General features: G+C 42.8%; 1 protein-coding gene across 5 annotated transcripts in view; it reads right to left on the bottom strand.

Annotated features, from left to right (window-relative positions):
* Nucleotides 1–19,052, bottom strand: part of LOC128647771 (dual specificity protein phosphatase 18) — an 89,206-nt gene that overhangs the window by 30,796 nt on the left and 39,358 nt on the right. Inside the window, exon 1 of one of the 5 annotated variants that reach the window (XM_053700497.1) lies at nt 5,258–5,303. The exons of the other annotated variants lie outside the window; for them this stretch is intronic. The gene's annotated coding sequence lies outside the window, so the exon portion shown is untranslated. Of the gene's footprint in view, nt 1–5,257; nt 5,304–19,052 lie in introns of those variants that run through there. 5 annotated transcript variants of the gene reach the window in all.

Here is a 19,052-nt window from a genome sequence, read left to right as displayed (position 1 = left end):
TTATGCTTCTAAGCCAAAAGGAAAGAGAGGTTGCCGAAGCCTTTTGACCTCTCCTCTGTCCAGAGTAAATCACAAACAAAGCAGATGTTTGACGAAAATCTTTAGTAGCTTGTAAGTAAAACTTTAAAGCACGAACCACGTCCAGATTATGTAAAAGACGTTCCTTATTTGAAGAAGGATTAGGACACAATGATGGACAACAATCTCTTGATTGATATTCTTAGTAGATACCACCTTAGGCAAAAACTCAGGTTTTGTACGCAGAACTACCTTATCTGTATGGAAGATCAGATAAGGAGAATCACATTGTAAAGCAGATAATTCGGAAACTCTACGAGCCGAGGAAATAGCCATCAAAAAAAGAACTTTCCAAGATAAGTTTGATATCTATGGAATGAAGAGGTTCAAACGGAACCCCTTGAAGAACTTTAAGAACCAAATTTAAGTTCCATGGGGAGCAACAGGTTTAAACACAGGCTTGATTCTAATCAACGCCTGACAAAACGCCTGAACGTCTGGAACATCCGCCAGACACTTGTGCAAAAGAATAGACAGTGCAGAAATCTGTCCCTTCAAAGAACTAGCTGATAATCCTTTCTCCAAACCCTCTTGGAGAAAAGATAATATCCTGGGAATCCTAACCTTACTCCATGAGTAACTTTTGGATTCACACCAATAAAGATATTTACGCCATATCTTATGGTAGATTTTCCTGGTGACAGGCTTTCGTGCCTGTATTAAGGTATCAATAACTGACTCGGAGAAGCCACGCTTTGATAAAATCAAGCGTTTAATCTCTAGGCAGTCAGTCTCAGAGAAATTAGATTTGGATGATTGAAATGACCTTGTAGTAGAAGGTCTCGTCTCAAAGGCAGAGTCCAAGGTGGAAAGGATGACATGTCCACTAGGTCTGCATACCAGGTCCTGCGTGGCCACGCAGGCGCTATCAAGATCACCGATGCTCTCCCCTGCTTGATTTTGGCAATCAGCCGAGGGAGCAGAGGAAACGGTGGAAACACGTAAGCCAGGTTGAAAGACCAAGGCGCTGCTAGAGCATCTATCAGCGTCGTTTCCGGGTCCCTGGACCTGGATCCGTAATAAGGAAGCTTGGCATTCTGGCGAGACGCCATGAGATCCAGTTCTGGTTTGCCCCAACGATGAATCAATTGAGCAAACACCTCCGGATGGAGTTCCCACTCCCCCGGATGAAAAGTCTGACGACTTAGAAAATCCGCCTCCCAGTTCTCTACACCTTGGATATAAATCGCTGATAGGTGGCAAGAGTGAGTCTCTGCCCAGCGAATTATTTTGGAGACTTCTAACATCGCTACGGAACTCCTTGTTCCCCCTTGATGGTTGATGTAAGCCACAGTCGTGATGTTGTCCGACTGAAATCTGATGAACCTCAGGGTTGTCAACTGAGGCCAGGCTTGAAGAGCATTGAATATTGCACTCAATTCCAGAATATTTATTGGGAGGAGTTTCTCCTCCTGAGTCCATGATCCCTGAACCTTCAGGGAATTCCAGACTGCACCCCAACCTAGAAGGCTGGCATCTGTCGTTACAATTGTCCAATCTGGCCTGCGAAAGGTCATACCTTTGGACAGATGGACCCGAGATAGCCACCAGAGAAGAGAATCTCTGGTCTCTTGATCCAGATTTAGTAGAGGGGAAAAATCTGTGTAATCCCCATTCCACTGACTGAGCATGCATAGTTGCAGCGGTCTAAGATGTAGGCGCGCAAACGGTACTATGTCCATTGCCGCTACCATTAAGCCGATTACTTCCATGCACTGAGCCACGAAGGGCGCGGAATAGAATGGAGAACACGCCAAGAATTTAGAAGTTTTGATAACCTGGACTCCATCAGGTAAATTTTAATTTCTACAGAATCTATCAGAGTCCCTAGGAAGGAGACTCTTGAGAGTGGGGACAGAGAACTCTTTTTCCTCGTTCACTTTCCACCCATGCGACTTCAGAAATGCCAGAACTATGTCCGTATGGGACTTGGCAATTTGGAAGTTTGATGCCTGTATCAGGATGTCGTCTAGATAAGGGGCCACTGCTATGCCCCGCGGCCTTAGGACTGCCAGAAGCGACCCCAGAACTTTTGTAAAAATTCTTGGGGCTGTAGCTAACCCGAAGGGAAGAGCCACAAACTGGTAATGCCTGTCCAGAAAGACAAACCTTAGGAACCGATGATGATCTTTGTGTATCGGAATGTGAAGGTAAGCATCCTTTAAATCCACGGTAGTCATATATTGACCCTCCTGGATCATAGGTAGGATGGTCCGAATAGTTTCCATTTTGATTGATGGAACTCTGAGGAATTTGTTTAAGATCTTTAGATCCAAGATTGGTCTGAAGGTTCCCTCTTTTTTGGGAACCACAAACAGATTTGAGTAAAATCCCTGTCCCTCCTTTGGAACTGGATGGATCACTCCCATAACTTGCACACAGTGTAAGAATGCCTCTTTCTTTATCTGGTTCACAGATAATCGTGAAAGGTGAAATCTCCCTTGTGGAGGGGAAGCCTTGAAGTCCAGAAGATACCCCTGAGATATAATCTCCAACGCCCAGGGATCCTGAACATCTCTTGCCCACGCCTGGGCGAAGAGAAAAAGTCTGCCCCTACTAGATCCGACCGTTTAGACTGTTTGGCCCTTGATTTGGACCTGTCCTGAGGAAGGGCATGACCTTTACCTCCAGCAATGTCAGCAATAATTTCCTTCAAACCAGGCCCGAATAGGGTCTGTCCCTTGAAGGGAATGTTAAGTAATTTAGACTTTGAAGTCACGTCAGCTGACCAAGATTTAAGCCATAGCACCCTGCGTGCCTGGATGGCAAATCCAGAATTCTTAGCCGTTAGTTTAGTCAAATGAACAATGGCATCAGAAACAAAAGAATTAGCTAGCTTAAGTGCTCTAAGCTTGTTAAGTATACCATCCAATGGGTCGTTGCCTGTAAAGCCTCTTCCAGAGACTCAAACAAGAACGCCGCAGCAGCAGTGACAGGAGCAATGCATGCAAGGGGCTGCAGGATAAAATTTTGTTGAATAAACATTTTCTTAAGGTAACCCTCTAATTTTTTATCCATAGGATCTGAAAAAGCACAACTGTCCTCGACAGGGATAGTAGTACGCTTTGCTAAAGTAGAAACTGCTCCCTCCACCTTAGGGACCGTCTGCCATAAGTCCCGTGTGGTGGCGTCTATTAGAAACATTTTTTCTAAAAATAGGAGGGGGGGGAAAACGGCACACCGGGTCTATCCCACTCTTTATTAATAATTTCTGTAAACCTTTTAGGTATTGGAAAAACCTCAGTACACACCGGCACTGCAAAGTATTTATCCAGTCTACACAATTTCTCTGGCACTGCAATTGTGTCACAGTCATTCAGAGCAGCTAAAACCTCCCTAAGCAGTACACGGAGGTTCTCAAGCTTAAATTTAAAAGTAGAAATATCAGAATCAGGTTTCCCTGAGTCAGAGATATCACCCACAGACTGAAGCTCTCCTTCCTCAGCTTCTGCATATTGTGAGGCAGTATCAGACATGGACCTAAAAGCGTCTGTATGCTCTGTATTACGCCTAACACCAGAGCTATCACGCTTTCCTCTAAATTCAGGCAGCCTGGCTAATACCGCTGACAGTGTATTATCCATGACTGCCGCCATGTCTTGTAAAGTAATCGCTATGGGCGTCCTTGATGTACTTGGCGCCATTTGAGCGTGAGTCCCTTGAGCGGTAGTCAAAGGGTCTGACACGTGGGGAGAGTTAGTCGGCATAACTTCCCCCTCGTCAGAATCCTCTGGTGATAAATTTTTTAAAGACAAAAGCTGATCTTTATTGTTTAAAGTGAAATCAATACATTTGGTACACATTCTAAGAGGGGGTTCCACCATGGCTTTTAAACATAATGAACAAGGAGTTTCTTCTATGTCAGACATGTTTATACAGACTAGCAATGAGACTAGCAAGCTTGGAAAACACTTTAAATCAAGTTAACAAGCCTATATAAAAAACGGTACTGTGCCTTTAAGAGAAACAAATTTTGTCAAAATTTGAAAAACAGTGAAAAAAGGCAGTAAAGCAAACGAAATTTTTACAGTGTATGTAATAGGTTAGCAGAGCATTGCACCCACTTGCAAATGGATGATTAACCCCTTAATGCAAAAAAACAGATAAAAAAAAACGAAATAAACGTTTTTTAAACAGTCACAACAACTGCCACAGCTCTACTGTGGCCCTACCTTCCTCAATAAACGACTTTTGAAGCCTTTAGAGCCCTTCAGAGATGTCCTATAGCATGCAGGGGACTGCTGAGGGAAGCTGAATGTCTCTGTCTGTAATTTTAACTGCGCAAAAAAGCGCTTAAATAGGCCCCTCCCACTCATACTACAACAGTGGAAAGCCTAAGGAAACTGTTTCTAGGCAAAAATCAAGCCAGCCATGTGGAAAAAACTAGGCCCCAATAAGTTTTATCACCAAAGCATATATAAAAACGATTAAACATGCCAAACGTTTTATATAGCCATATTATCAGAGTATATCTGTAGAGTATTATCTCTGGTAGTAAGCCTGATACAAGTCGCTATTAAATCACTGTTTTTAGGCTTAACTTACATTAATCAGGTACCAGCAGCATTTTCTAGTCCCTAGAAAAACTTAAAACTGCACATACCTCAATAGCAGGATAACCTGCATGCCATTCTCCCTCTGAAGTTACCTCACTCCTCAGACATATGTGAGAACAGCAGTGCATCTTAGTTACAAGCTGCTAAGATCATAGAAAACGCAGGCAGATTCTTCTTCTAAATACTGCCTGAGATAAAATAGTACAACTCCGGTACTATTTGAAAATAAACTTTTGATTGAAGAAAAAACTAACTATATTTTACCACTCTCCTCTTACTACCTCCATCTTTGTTGAGAGTTGCAAGAGAATGACTGGATATGGCAGTTAGGGGAGGAGCTATATAGCAGCTCTGCTGTGGGTGTCCTCTTGCAACTTCCTGTTGGGAAGGAGAATATCCCACAAGTAATGGATGATCCGTGGACTGGATACACCTTACAAGAGAAATATATTATATTATATTATATTATATTATATTATATATATTATATTATATATATATATATATATATATATATATATATATATATATATATATATATATATATATATAAAAATATGGGGGCTGGGAGAGAGTGTAATCATGTATTATAATATATACACAAATGGTTAAACATTATTTACCTTATTCAAAGGATTATTGGTGCAGACCCTCAAAATAACTTTTAACCTTTAAAAAAGATAGAATAATGAAAGAGGTATGATTAAACTTATTTCCTAAAGTAAGGGAAATGAGCACTTTTAGTATGAAACCATACGTATTTTTATTGTTCATATACATGCATCTCCCAGACACAAATAAATTCCTATGTGAAATTAGAACCAAAAGAAAATTTATGCTTACCTGAAAAATTTGTTTCTTTTTAGACACGATGAGTCCACGGATTTCATCCTTACTTGTGGGATTACGCCTCCTGGTCAGCAGGAGGAGGCAAAGAGCACCACAGCAGAGCTGATATATAGCTCCTCCCTTCCCTCCCACTCCAGTCATTCGACCGAAGTTAGGAAGAGAATGGAAAAGCCAAGGTGCAGAGGTGTCTGAAGTTTACAAACATTAATAACCTGTCTCCGAGAACAGGGCGGGCCGTGGACTCATTGTGTCTAAAAAGAAACAAATTTATCAGGTAAGCATAAATGTTCTTTTCTTTTTAAAGACATGATGAGTCCACGGATGTCATCCTTACTTGTGGGATACATTACCAAAGCTAGAGTACACGGATGATAAGGGAGGGACAAGACAGGGAACCTAAACAGAAGGCACCACTGCTTGAAGAACCTTTCTCCCAAAAACAGTTTCAGCCGAAGCAAAGTTATCAAATTTGTAAAATTTAGAAAAAGTGTGAAAAGAGGACCAAGTTGCAGACTTGCAAATCTGTTCAACAGAAGCTTCATTTTTGAATGCTCATGAGGAAGCAACAGCCCTGGTGGAATGAGCCGTAACTCTTTCAGGAGGCTGCTGTCCAGCAGTCTCATATGCAAAACGGATGATACTCTTCAGCCAAAAAGAAAGAGATTTAGCCATAGCTTTCTGACCCTTACGTTTTCCAGAAAAAAATGACAAACAGAGAAGACGATTGACGAAAGTCCTTAGTAGCTTGCAAGTAAAATTTTAAAGCACGGACTACATCCAAATTGTGCAGAAGACGTTACTTCTGAGAAGAAGGATTAGGACACAAGGAAGGAACAACAATCTCCTGATTAATGTGCCTATCTGAAACAACCTTAGGAAGAAAACCAAGTTTAGTACGTAAAACCACCTTATCCGAATGAAAAATAAGGTAAGGTGAATTATATTGTAATGCCGAAAGCTCAGACACTCTTCTAGCTGAAGAAATGGCAACAAGAAATAAAACTTTCCAAGATAACAACTTAATATCTATGGAATGCATAGGCTCAAACAGAACCCCCCCTGAAGAACTTTAAGAACTAAATTCAAACTCCATGGAGGAGCAATTGATTTAAAAACAGGCCTGCTTCTAATCAAAGCCTGACAAAAGGATTGAACATCTGGGACATCTGCCAGACGTTTGTGTAACAAAATAGATAAGGCAGAGATCTGACCCCTTCTCCAATCCTTCTTGGAGAAAAGAAAAAATCCTGGGAATCCTAACTCTACTCCATGAGTAGCCCTTGGATTCACAGCAATAAAGATACGCCATATCTTATGTTAAATTTTCCTAGTTACAGGTTTACGCGTCTGAATTAAGGTATCTATGACTGAATCAGAGAAACCCCGCTTGGATAGGATTAAGCATTCAATCTCCAAGCAGTCAGCTTCAGAGAAACTAGATTTGGGTGAAGGAAGGGTCCTTGAATGAGAAGGTCCTTCCTCAATGGAAGTTTCCAAGGTGGCAGGGATGACATGTCCACCAGATCGGCACACCAAATCCTGCGAGGCCACGCAGGATCGATGAGAATTACTGATGCCTTCTCTTGTTTGATTCGAGCAATAACCCGGGGAAGAAGAGCAAATGGGGGGGGGGGGGGAAATAGATATGCTAGGCTGAAGGAACAAGGAACTGCCAAGGCATCTATCAGTTCCGCCTGGGGGTCCCTGGACCCATATCTTGGGAGCTTGGAATTCTGACGAGATGCCATGAGATCCAACTCTGGCCGACCCCATTTGAGAATCAGGTTAGAGAATATTTCCGGATGGAGTTCCCACTCTCCCGGATGAAAGGTCTGCCTGCTCAGAAAATCCGCCTCCCAGTTGTCCACCCATGGGATGTGGATCGCTGACAGATGGCAAGAATGGGCCTCCGCCCACTGGATTATCTTGGCTACTTCGGTCATTGCTAAGGAACTCCTCATTCCTCCCTGATGATTGATGTAAGCCACTGTCGTTATGTTGTCCGACTGGAATCTGATGAAATGGGCCGAAGTCCACTGAGGCCAGGCCCGAAGAGCATTGAAGATCGCCCTCAGCTCTAGGATGTTGATAGGAAGGAGAGACTCTGCCTGAGTCCATACTCCCTGAGCCTTTAGAGAGCCCCAGACTGCTCCCCATCCTAAAAAGCTGGCGTCCGTTGTCACAATCACCATGAAGGTCTGCGAAAGCATGTCCCCTGGGATAGATGATCCAGAGACAACCACCATTGAAGAGAGTCCCTCGTCTCCTGTTCCAGGGTTATTTGAGGAGACAAATCTGTATAATCTCCATTCCACTGCCTGAGCATGCTTAACTGCAGAGGCCTGAGGTGAAACCGAGCAAACGGTATGATGTCCATTGCTGCCACCATCAATCCGATTACCTCCACTGAGCCACTGACGGCTGAGGAGTGGACTGAAAGACTCGACATGTATCCAGAATCTTTGATTTTCTGACCTCTGTCAGAAAAATTCTCATGGATATAGAATCGATTAGAAGGGAATACCTGGTCTCTCCCATTCCTTAGAAATAATCTCCGAAGTTTGCTTGGGAACTGGAAAAACATCTGAGTAAGAAGGAACTTCGAAGTATTTGTCCAACTTACTCGATTTCTCAGGAACGACCACTACCATGGAGTCACAGTCGTTCAAAGTCACTAAGATCTCCCTGAGTAACAGGCGGAGGTGTTCTAGTTTAAACCTGAAAGAGACAACTTCTGAATCAGTCAAAGGTAAGGAACTCCCTGAGTCTGAAATTTCACCTTCCGATAGAACCTCCATACCCTCCATAGCATCAGAAACTTCATTGACCACATAGTTGTCCTTCCTTTTACGTTTGCCTTGAAGTATAGGAAAGGCAGATAACGCATCAGAAAGTGTAGAAGACATAACCGCAGCTATGTCTTTTAACATAACTGCAGTAGAAGCTAGAGAAAAAGTACAGGGCACTGCTTGAGCGGGCGTTAAAGGTTGGGATGCTTGGGGAGAAAGCTGCGGCATACTCTGCATCTCATCATTAGACTCCTGAGAAGCATCCGCCTTTGAAAAATTTTGAGTATGAAATTTTTTTTTCTCTATAACTTAAAGCCCTCTCAACACGAGGGACAAAAAGGAACCGGTGGTTCCACATTGGCATCCAAACACATGGCGCAAGTAACATTATACAAAATAAACATTATACAAAATAAAGTTAAATTTGAAGTGCCCACTTTCCTCTGAGTCTTTTAGTAGTCCCCAGAATAAAAAGTCTGCACTTACCTTAATGCTGTCTGACAGCAGGACAGCCCATCAGGTTTAAGAGGTCCTCTCCCTCCTATAGCCCTGTGGGAAATGATAAGGCCCGAGTTAAAGTTTGCTTAGGCCATCAGGATAAGGGCAGCAGAAAAATATGGGAGGCGCAGTGAGAATTATGTCCCACCAGTTCCCATTGCTCTAAAGCCACCAAAAACTCTACTGAAGAGACTTATATGGACTACGGCTACACCCTAGAACAAAGCAGCACACACTGGCACTACTTTAAAATAATAAACTCTTGATTGAATAATCTAACACCTCACTTTACCTCTTCCTATCACTAACGTAGGCAAAGAGAAGGACTGGAGTGGGAGGGAAGTGAGGAGCTATATAACAGCTCTGCTGTGGTGCTCTTTGCCTCCTCCTGCTGACCAGGAGGCGTAATCCCACAAGTAAGGATGATATCTGTGGACTCATCGTGTCTTTAAAAAGAAATATATCTATACATCTAAGTACATCTATGTGCTTATTTAAACCATTTACTTAAACACTAAACATATGAGTGCAATACTAGGTGTGTCCCTTTAAGACCTTATAGCATATTTAGATAGGCACATATCGTCCATTGCTGATACCAGATTATTAATCACAGTTCTTGAGCAATTTTAGTTCATCAACCAAAAGGATAACATATAGAAAGTATTTTGGGATTGTCCTTCCTGTGTGTTTTAACAAACCATAGCAGTTCTATTCAAACTGTATTGAGCCAAATTCACAGCTCCCTTAAATGCATCATCATTAATCAGAGCTGTTTAATCACACTCTGACATGTTGCTTCCAATGAGCCGATACAAACTTTGCTTGTAGGTTTACAGACTACAGCCAGTGACTGCAGTTTACAACTGCTCTTTAGGTCAAACGGCATCTGCTAGCCTTTCTCTTCTTTCCTGATAAATATTTCTATCCCAAACCACTTTAGGTAGAAACCCCAATTGAGTACGAAGAACCACCCTATCCGCATGAAAGATAAGGTAAGGCGAAACTCTCCAAGCAGAAGACATAGCAATAAGAAACCAAACCTTCCAAGATAACAACTTAATATCTATGGAATGCATTGGCTCAAACGGAGCCTGCTGTCAAATTTTAAGAACAAGATTAAGGCTCCAAGGAGGAGCAACAGGTTTAAACACAGGCCTGATTCTGACCAGGGCCTGACAAAAAGATTGAACATCTGGCACATCCCCCAGACGCTTGTGTAACAAAATAGATAATGCAGAAATCTGACCTTTCAGAGAACTAACTGACAACCCTTTCTCCAGACCTTCCTGGAGAAAAGACAAAATTCTAGGAATCCTGACCCTACTCCAAGAGTAGTCCTTATATTCACACCAATAAAGGTATTTAAGCCATACCTTATGGCAAATTTTTCGAGTAACAGGCTTGTGAGCCTGGACATGGTCTCAATGACCAACTCAGAAAATCCGCGCTTAGACAGAACTAAGCGTTCAATCTCCAAGCAGTCAGCTTCAGAGAAACAAGATTTGGATAGAGGAATAGACCCTGAGTTAGAAGGTCCTTCCTCAGAGGCAACTTCCAAGGTGGCCCGAGATGACATCTTCACTAGGTCTGCATAGCAGATCCTGTGAGTCCATGCAGGAGCTATTAGAATTATCGTTGCTCTCTTCTGTTTGATACGAGCAATAACTCGTGGAAGAAGCGCAAACGGAGAAAACTGGTATGCTAGACTGAAATCTCAAGGTACCACCAGAGCATCTATCAGAGCAGCCTGAGGATCTCTTGAACTTGAACTGCACCTTGGAAGCTTGGCATTCTGCCAAGAAGCCATCAGATCTGACTCTGGCACCGTCCATTTTAGGGTTAACCTGGAGAACACCTCCGGATGGAGAGCCTACTCCCCGGGATGAAATGTCTGTCTGCTCAGGAAATCAGCTTCCCAGTTATCCACTCCAGGAATGTGGATGGCAGACAACAATTGTGAAGTTCCGCCCACCGAATAATCCGTGCCACCTCCTTCATGGCTAAGGAACTCAGAGTTCCTCTGTAGTGGTTGATGTAAGCCACTGAGGTGATGTTGTCCGACTGAAACCTGATAAACCAGGCTAAGGACAATTGAGGCCAAGCCATCAGAGCATTGTAAATGGCTCTCATTTCAAAGATGTTTTTGGGGAGAGCAGACTCCTCCCAAGTCCTAGACTGCTCCCCAGCCTAGCAGGCTGGCACCGTGGTCACAATCACCCAGGAAGGTCTCCGGAAGCATGTGCCCTTAGACAGATGGTCCTGAGAAAGCCACCACGGGAGAGAGTCTGTCGACTGGTCTAGATCTTTCCTCAGACAGATCTGAATGGTCTCCGTTCCATTGTCTGAGCATGCATAATTGCAGAGCTCTCAAATGGAATCGAGCAAAGGGAATGATGTCCATGGAAGCGACCATCAGACCAATTATCCCCATACATTGAGCCACTGATGGCCGAACAGACTGTAGAGAGAGGCAAGAGGAGAGAATTCTGGATTTTCTGACCTCTGTCAGAAAAATTTCATAGATAGAGAATCTATTATGATCCCTAAGAAAACCACCCTTTTAGCTGGAAAAAGGGAACTCTTTTCCAGATTCTTTTTCCAACCGTGGGAACGTAGAAAAGACAACAAGATCTCTGTATGAGTTTTTTTGTTGAAAAGATAGTGCCTGAACCAATATGCCATCCAGGAATGGTGCCAATGCAATTTCCCGAGACCTGATCACTGCAAAGGGAGCCCCCAGAACCTTTGAGAAAAGTCTGGGAGCGGTGGCAAGGCTAAAACGGAAGAGCCACAAACTGAAAGGGTTTGTCTAGAAAGGCGAATCACAGGAATTTGTGATGATCCCTGTGGATGGGAACATGAAGATACACGTCCTTTAGGTCTATGGTCGTCATGAACTGACCCTCTTGGACCAAAGCAAGAATGAAACAAATAGTTTCCATTTTGAAGGACGGTACCCTGAGAAACTTGTTAGGCACTATGTCTAAAATAGGTAGAAAAAGTCCCTCTTTTTTTGGGCACCACAAACAGATTTGAATAGAATCCTAGACCCTGTTCTCTTACTGGAACAATCACTCCCATGGAGGAAAGGTCCTGAACGCAGTTCAAGAATGCCTCTCTTTTTACCTGGTCTGCAGATAATCTTGAGAGGTGGAATCTGCCCCTGGGAGGGAAAGTTTCAAATTCTATTTTGTAACCCTAAGATACTATGTCCACAACCAAAGGATCTGGGACATCTCATCTTCATGCTTGACAAAACAGGGAAAGTCTGCCCCCCACTTGATCCGATCCCAGACCGGGGGCCAACCCTTCATGCTGACTTAGACTCAGCTGAGGGTTTCTTTGATTGCTTCCCCTTATTCCAAGACTGATTGGGCTTCCAAGAAGACTTGGACTGCTCCTGCTTGGAAGAGGGAGAGGAAGACTTTTGACCTTTGAAGTTACGAAAGGAATGAAAATTTCTTTGAGTCTGTTCTTCTTGTCTTGTGGTAGAAAATATCCCTTTCCACCCGTAATATCAGAAAATATTTCTGCCAGACCAGGTCCGAACAAGGTCTTACCCTTGTAAGGAAGCACCAGAAGCTTGAACTTAGAGGTAACATCAGCTGACCAAGATTTTAGCCTCAATGCCCTGCCTGCGGACTAGGACAGTGAAGCCAGACATCTTGGCTCCAGTCTAATAACTTGAATGTTAGCATCAGAAATCAAGGAATTGGCTAGTTTGAGAGCATTAATCATATATTTTATCTCCTCCAACTGAGTCTCTACTAAAATTTATTCAAACAAGGTGTTGCACCAATAAGATGCCGGACTTGCTACTGTGGCAATACAAACCGCCGTTGCCATTGAAGACCTTGATGAACATACAACTTCTTTAAATAAGCTTCCAGCTTTTTGTCCATGGGATCCTTAAAGGAGCAGCTATCCTCTATAGAGATTGTAGTTCTCTTAGCCAGAGTAGAAATAGCCCTACTTTACTTTTCTACTTTAGGCACCATGCGCCAAGAATCTTTAATGGAGTCAGCAACAGGAAACATCTTTTTAAATACGTGAGACAGGGAGAAAGGAAATCTGTAGCTTCCCCCATTCCTATGAAATAATCTCTGACACACGGTCTGGGACAGGAAAAACTTTCAGAGGAAGGAACATCATAGTATTTATTAAGTTTGCTAGACTTCTTAGTGTTGACAATGACAGAAGTATCGGAGTCGTCCAAAGTAGCCAATACCTCCTTTAACAGTATACAAAGGTGTTCAAGCTTAAATCTAAAGTTTACTTCTTCAGTATCAGATGAAGGAATAATACTGTCCGAATCTGAGATTTCACCCTTAAAGGCTACTGACGTTTTCTCCTCATCAGACTTATGAGGGAGGGCAACCTGTGTAGCAGTAGGTGGAACAGAAACCTTACTATGTAAATGTCTCATTTTCCTCTTGCGTTTTCCCAGCATAGGAAAAGCAGATAATGCCGCAGGGCACTGTATGTGATGCCATAGAGGCTTGGGGCGTTTGAGGAGAAAGCTGTGGCATTGGCTGAACAGCATCAACCTGAGAGACATTGGGCTCAGTGGGCAACAATTTATCATTAAATTGAAGTGTTCTAGCTAAGCATGAAGCACAGAATTGCATAGGAAAAACAATTTGTGCCTCTAGCATAACAAGCATTTGTCAAAAGTCTTCCATGTCCATAATACTAAATAAAAAATTCCTCAAATTGTAGATTTTTTTTTCAAATACACTGTATTATAATAAACCAATCAGGCCCCCTACACCTCAGACAGGCTGAGGTGTCTTACCGTAACTTTTATACACAATTTGGCTGCCAGAAGTCTCTAAAACGATTGTATAGTAGATTGACACTGAAGAGACTGAAATTCAATGACGCCGCTCCACTTAGTGAATATCCGCCAGCAGAGGGAAGTTACATGACTGGCAGAGTAAATTACGCAGCAAGTAAAAGTTGCGCGTTTCCCTCTGCCTACAACACCGGAGCTAAATTTACACAAACGCTCAAGCAATCTGTCAGATAGCCTGGTCTAGGTAAGCAAGCAAAGAAAACCAACTGCCAAATTTTAAGTTTATATATAAATCCCTGTATAAAACATTAGCCCAAAGAGGAAAAACGTACGAATAAAAGGGAAGATTAACCCCTAGTCTCAACATACATAATGTGCCTGTCCACTGCCAAAGAGAATCCTGTATAAAGGATTTTAAAAATGTCTCCAGCTATTGCATATGAAATATTTTTCTGAAGTGCAAGTCTCCAAGACCTACAAGACAAAAGCACTTACCTGCAGTCTAGCTGTCCGGCAGGAAGACAGCTCACATGGCGTGAAAGGACACACACTCCTTACAGAGACCTGTAGAAAAAGAAAGAACAGAGTAACCAACTCTGGCTTTCTGTACCATGGGCAGCAATGTGTTAGGAAACAAAGCAATGACTAACTCACAGCTTAAAAGCCACCACTACTCTATTGAAGAGATTGACGTGGACTCAGCTAAACCCAAATCCTTGCTTGCAGGGAAAAGTACCCGGAAAAGGAATCAATTGCTTCAGACACCAAACTTCACCTCCTCCATTGACAGAGGCAAAGAGAATGACTGGGGATTATGGGTAGGGCAGTGACACTTAACAGCTTTGCTGTGGTGCTGTTTGCCTCCTCCTGCTGGCCAGGAGTGATATTCCTACTAGTAATTGAATGACGTTGTAGACTCTCCATATCATAGGAAAGAAATGGTTATAATTTTTTTACATGGGGATTATGGGTGCAATATAATGGTTACACATGCAGAGGAACACATTTGACCCGTTTCTGATAGGAATATGGTTATAATTATTTTTTGACATGGGGATTATGGGTGCAATATCAAGGTTACACATGCAGAGGAACATATGACCTGTTTCTGATAGGAATATGGTTGCAATTTTTTTATATTCCAAACAAGCTTTATTGTTGAAGAGAGTTAAATCAATACATGTATATCAAGGTAACATCAATAGAAACATAATCCAAAACTTATACATCTAAGTACATATGACTCATTTTATGCAACTTAAATCTTGAATGTACAATATGTTGAGTCTGCGTGTCTTCCAAATGTGGGCTGCTGAGTTAAGTCCATTTATTTTTGAGCTTGTATCCACAATCGATGCTACCTATATTTGTGTTAATATAGCTGAATTTTGTAGTATGAGGCCTTGAGAAAATACATCAGGCGCTACGGAATTTGGCGGCGCTATACAAATAAATGATGATAATCAGGCATTTACTTTGACAAAACAATAAAGGTCTACAGCTTACATATCACATACAGCTGAGAGTAGTTGAATACCTGATGTGGTCACCCAAGCGGGTGTGAGGGAAGAGGAGAGAGGTGGCGAAAAGAACTAAGAGTGGAGAAAGAAGAGGGGGGGGGGGAAAGGCGGGAGGCAAGTGTATGATCTGAAATAGAGCAGAGCTCTGTAAGAGTTTCATAGTGCTTTTCTTTCCCAAGTCAAGAGCATCATTTCGTGTGTACCTAGTTTGCCAATTTTAAGATAATGATATCTCAAGTCTCAACAGCTCTCCCACCCTCCATTCCTGTAAACTTAGGGTGTGCTGTCTTTTCCAGTATGATGGTATTAAACCCTTTGCCCCATTCAACATCAACAAGAAAAGCAGATACCTATCCTCCCCGATAATCTAGGGAAATTCATGATAAATGAGATAATTTGGTTTGGGGGGATAACAACCCTGAGAATCCTGCTCATTTCTCTTATGATCTCTTCCCAAAAAGGGCGTATGTATGGGCATGTCCACCAGATGTGAAGGAGAGTACCCGCTTCCCCACAACCCCTCCAGCATCCCCCACTTGTGTGAGGGTAATTTTTTTTTAGTCTTTGGGGGTTCAAATACCACCTGCTCAGAAATTTATAATGCATCTCCTAAATTCTAGCCAAAACAGACACCTTTTTCAAAGATTATTAGCCAGTTCCTCTTGACAACCCCGACCCGGCCCGGTCATGAGATGGTTTTATTTTTCCAGTTGGCAAGGTCACTAAGGATTTTGTCTCGTATGCGTTTATAGTTTAGTTCCGCAAATTCTCCCAATTCAGGCGTAATCGTGATCCCTTGGTATTTTATGGTGTGGTGGGCAATTTTTATTGGACAATCAGATTTAAGGGCATCAAAGATGCTAGGGGGTTCTGTAATATTTAAAATTTCAGATTTTTAAGGGTTAAGGAGGAAGTTTGACACCTTGCCAAATTCTGAGAACTCTGTTAGGGCTTCTCGCAGCGACTGGGCCGAGTCAGATATCGCCAAGAGAACATCATCCGCATACATTGTGAGTTTGTGCTCAGAGTTACCTATATTGATCTCCTTTATCCGCAGATGGGCTCTAATTTTACCCGCTAACCCCTCAATAGTAAGGGCGAATAAAAGTGGCAAGAGGGGGCATCCCTGCCTGGTTCCGTTTTTAATTTGGAAGGTCTTGGATAATGTGCTATTTACCCTTTCGTGTTTGGCGTTGAATATAGTGACATTGCTCTATTTATCTGGACCCAAAACTGAACATGCACAAAGTGTGTCGCATGAAAGACCAGTTAAACCGGTCAAATGCTTTTTCAGCATCTGTCGAGACAAGCGCAAGTGGTATCATGTTTTGAGCGTGGCTTATTAATTGTAAAACTTTGAGGGTGTTGTCCCTGGCCTCTCGCACTGGTATAAATCCCACTTGATCAGTGGAGACTAACCGGGGGAGACATTTATTAATGCGGTTGGTTAGTGTTTTAGCTAGTATTTTAACGTCAGAGTTCGGTGGCTTTCCAGGCTTAGGAATCACTGTTATGTGAGCCTCTAGCATGGTACCTACTGGCCCTACTAGTTTCGGCGGAGTGCCGTAATCTAAGACCAGGTTACGGCACTCCAGCTGTCTCTCTGCTACCGTGCTGGTATACACTAGGATTTTAATCCACTAATAAAGCCCATTGATTTTTCTGTAACTGGATCTCTTGAATCTCTTTTTTCTGCTTATTTTTACGGACTACAAGGAGATCCGCTTATTTTCAAGAGCCCACAGAGCCTCCAATCCAATTGGTCTCTTACCTGCCGCATTGTGTTTCCCCTTGTGAGAGCTGAAGATTCGACCGGCGCTGGAGCGTTTTGATTGGATAAGCCTCACACACCCCCTTTCGGCATGTTCCGATGATGACGTCAGACGCCTAGAAGACTCGGGTGGCGCTATAGAGAAAGGCACGTCTAGTGTATAATTCCGCACAGGAGCTGCGGTTCACCGGGATGACGAAGCCTTTGACCTGGAAGCTGCCATTACTTTTCGAGTGAATCCTTCAAGTGAAGCTGACTATCAGTTACTGCGGGGTGAGTGTAGAGGCTTATACCCTCTGTCCTTCTTTCTCATATCGATTGCATGTGTATCAGCTCCACTAGCGCAGAGAAATTGAACATGTGCTCTCTATGGGGATAACACATTATATCACATATACGGCAGCTTCTTATATTGGAGTACATATATAGTTATCTTTACTTTGAGTTACAGTGACTGTGAACCCTGGGGAATACTACTGTGTTTTTGTTCCAGAATATAATGTTCTTCTTGTGGTGAAAAGGGGCCCGGCGTTCTCCCGAGAGCGCTGTATTTTATATAGGGATTCACAATATGAGCTGAATATGTCCACAACTGATAACCCATCCGCTTTGATAGTTCCCCCATGATCCGTCATTTGGTGAACATAAGATTTCAGCTTTTTACGCGCGATAGCCCTGGCCAGCAGTTTCCCTGCTTTTTTTTTGTAATCCTCCTGTAGAAACTGAAGCAAAATTTGTTCTGGCCAGAGCTGAGGCTGTTTGGAGAGTCTCATCCGCAGGATGCATCTTATGGCTTTGCTCAGCATTCGTGATCTGGGACAGGAGAGTTTGATAGCATTCTTTTTTTTGTCTAACCAGTCTAGCTTTCCGTTTGATTAGGAGACCTCTGATAGTGCATTTGTGTGCTTCGCAAGTGGTGGAGCTTTGAATATTTTCATCAGCATTTAGTTGGAAGTATTCTACCAGCGCCTACCGGATGTCTGATTTAAACATTTGGTCATCTAATAATGTATATTCAAGCTTCCACACATAGGGTGTGACTGGAATATTGGGACAGAGGACAGAACTAACTGGCGCATGGTCGGACCAAGTGATTGGGTGGATGTTACTACTTGTGGCGATAGTGAGACCTGTCGAGTTAGTAAACAGATAGTCTATCCTCGAGTATTTTCTGTGAGGGTGGGAATAAAAGGTAAAGTCCCTTGTGGTAGGGTGCTGCGTGCGCCAAATATCATGCAGTGCCAACTCTTAAGGAGAAGGCCATGCGCTTGAGAGTCTTGTGAGGAGTGCTGGAGATACCATTTGATGCATTAAAGTCTCCCCCCAAAAATAAAAATACCTGTCTGTGTTTCTAGGATTTTACAAGTGATATTTTGGAGGAAAAAATGCTGGGATTGGTTAGGGCAATAAATATTTGCCAATGTGATGGGTCTTCCAAAGAGGGAGCCAGTGAGAATTAGGTATCTGCCTTCTGGGTCGCGATGCGGTTGCATAAGCTGAAATGGCATTTTCGCACTGAATATAATGTCCACCCCATTTTTTTTTTGTGGGACCTGATGCAAAGTAAGCATTGGGGTATCGGTGGCTGAACCATTTAGGTTCATGTGACGCAGAGAAATGCATCTCTCATATATATATATATATATATATATATATATATATATATATTCACACACTCTATGTCCCCCCCTAGTCTATACAGAACTCTCAAAACTATAGAGCACTTGCTAGGGCTATTGAATCCCTTAACATTTATAGTGACAAGTTCTACAGGGAGGTTCTTAATACGGCTTTGTTGTCGGGCCATAATGGGAGGTGGTCCTGTGAGTGGGGAAAAAAAAAGGGGGAAGAAGAGGGGGAAGGGAGAGAAGAGGAATGAGAGAAGATAAGAGAAGTAGGAAGAGGAGGTGTATTGACTTGGAAGTCAAAAGAGAAGAACAGTGCAAATACTGCAATATTTATACGGTCAGTAAGTGCAAGGAATAAGTAAACAGTAAATATATCAATCACAAGTCAGGGGTAGTTTTCCCTGTGTCTTCACATATCGAGGCCCATTTATCAAGCTCCGTACGGAGCTTGAGGGCCCGTGTTTCTGGCGAGTCTTCAGACTCACCAGAAACACAAGTTATGGAGCAGCGGTCTAAAGACCGCTGCTCCATAACCCTGTCCGCCTGCTCTGATGAGGCGGACAGA

This window comes from Bombina bombina, chromosome 2 (assembly GCF_027579735.1).
Source record: "Bombina bombina isolate aBomBom1 chromosome 2, aBomBom1.pri, whole genome shotgun sequence".
In the NCBI taxonomy this organism is placed as follows: domain Eukaryota; kingdom Metazoa; phylum Chordata; class Amphibia; order Anura; family Bombinatoridae; genus Bombina; species Bombina bombina.
The sequence above is the reverse complement of the archived record's forward strand: the minus strand, read 5'-3'. Positions and strand labels throughout refer to the sequence as shown.